This window comes from Helianthus annuus, chromosome 4 (genome assembly GCF_002127325.2).
Source record: "Helianthus annuus cultivar XRQ/B chromosome 4, HanXRQr2.0-SUNRISE, whole genome shotgun sequence".
Taxonomy (NCBI): domain Eukaryota; kingdom Viridiplantae; phylum Streptophyta; class Magnoliopsida; order Asterales; family Asteraceae; genus Helianthus; species Helianthus annuus.
Window position 1 is genome coordinate 128,636,891 of NC_035436.2, and position 2,234 is coordinate 128,639,124.

Sequence of the window (2,234 nt, forward strand, 5' to 3'; positions counted from 1 at the left end):
ATAACTTTCTAGGAGGTGTTTAAGAGTTTGAAATCGAACAAAATCATAACGTGCAAAATTTCAAACATAAATAAACAAATATTGGCATCAAAACACATTGTTTTATTGATAATTGAATTGTTCAAAGTTATACAATGGTTACACAAGAACAGATGTCACACGCCAAGTGTTTAATTAAATGCCTAAACCAAAATAAAAGTGAATTTTTGAAAGATTTGTCATGTTTACTTCATGAAATGATCTGTTAATAATCAAGAGTTAATTAGTAGGCGCAAGTTTATGACAAACCTAGTTGGTTAATTGGTTTATTATATATTATCATATTGACACATATGAGTTCGTTATGTCAAAGAATGGGCTAATCGACCAAATGGGTCATTTGGGTAAATGGAAGTATATGGTTTGGTTTAGAACAATAACTTATGTGTATTAATTTGTGAGTTTAAGTATGCTTTTAAATCTTAATATGATAGTATTGGCCCGTAACTTGTGGTTATACAAAATGGGTGATAACGGGTCAAATGAATGGTAATAAACCAATTAACAAATTTGGGGTAAAAGAATGATTTAGAGCGCATGATTGATGATGGATGAATAAATACTTAGGTAGTATGAGATGAATACCCATGTTATGTGTTCTAATAATTTGCAAGTTTGATTTGTTGTCAAGATAGGTGAGGTAACGTTTGGATGGCAACGAGTCAAACGAATGATAAAGCAACAACACTCCTACGGGCGAAGGTGAGTGACTCGAATGTGTTTAGATTGTATTGAATTAAATAGTATTATTGTTAACTCGAAATCTTATAGTTAAGGTGGACGGTTTAACACAAATTATTGAATAGGGTTTGAATTAACAATAACGTATTGTTTTTGTGACGTTTTGGGGGGGTTAAACCCATTGAAAAAGAATGCAAATTGTTAATGGATCGAGATACCCAAGTGCTGAAAATTCAGCTTATTTCCAGATTTTTGCTGATCTTTAAAAATTCATAGTAAATCAACCGAATGTCCATTCGAGGCGTATTTTATATCCACAGAAAGGTCTATGAGACGCCGTTACTAAGAATTTTAGTTTGAACTGAAATACTCTCTGTAAAGAGGGGAATATACTGAATTACTATAGTTGCGCAAAGCTGAGTGAAAAACATAAATTTTATAACACTTGCATAATTTTGGGGATTTTATAAAGAACCCGTCGGAAGTGATTTTATTATTGTTGTAAACCTCAACATAATTATACATTTATACATGAGTTAAAGTGAGTGATTTCATGAATATGGGATGTGTATGCTAATCTAAAAAGTCATGGGCATTGTGACCCGTATGTGCAAATGCATGTGTTCATTGTGTAGTAGTGCTTATGAATAAATGACACTTGTGTCGTTAAAATTATATAACCTAATTGAGTAGGTTATGAATGAATATATGAATTATTAAGAATATGTTAAGTAATAATGGTCGTTGATAATCGCATATGTTGTTTAATGAATTACAACATAGTTATATGGCGGTTTAGCATTTTATTTGTATTGACTGAATTGCTTTAATAGTGGTTTACTTTGAAGTGTCATTGACTCTATATTAGCAGGGATATACATGAGATGTGGAAAAAGGGGGCTCCCGTATTAGAACGGAAAAGGACACAAATGCGTGACTCGAGATAATGAAGTAGTGGTCTGATGTTGTTTCATTGGGCGTCATGAGTATTGAAAACTCCTTTATGTTTGATAAACAAATAATAATATTATGAGTCATCACTTAGCAAAAGCTAATTTCTGTGGTATCTTCCATGTAGGTGATATGTTTGAAAACAATGAACGGGTAGATAAGTCATGAGAAACAACGGGGTGGCTTGAACCGGTAACATGGAAGAAGAAAAGAACTCAAAAGTCGTTCACCAATAATCCGGTTCACTCAATATATTAGTCATTGTTATGTTTACCGTAGCAATGTATTTATGTATAGATTTCTCGGTCGAGGGTAATGATATGATAATGTTATATGGCAGATTCGGATGGTAGAAAGGCGAAAGTGATCAAGTCTTGGAAGCGGGTCAACTATGGAAAGATTTAGTGATGATTTGTTCACTAAGTATATGGGTTTTCTTATCGGGTCAAATTGACCTAGTTATTAACATTTTGGAGTTTAACTTCAATGTTTGTTCTCGCTAAGCGCTAGTATGTCAATGTACTAGTTGGTTATGTTTGTTTTATAAAAACTTCGGTTATTAA

At 32.6% G+C, this 2,234-nt stretch overlaps 1 long non-coding RNA gene across 1 annotated transcript; it reads left to right on the forward strand.

Annotated features, from left to right (window-relative positions):
• The first annotated feature begins 1,820 nt into the window (after nt 1–1,820).
• Nucleotides 1,821–2,234, forward strand: LOC110874035. Its single transcript, XR_002555581.2, has 2 exons — nt 1,821–1,911; nt 2,012–2,234. It is a non-coding gene; the product is annotated as an uncharacterized LOC110874035 (long non-coding RNA).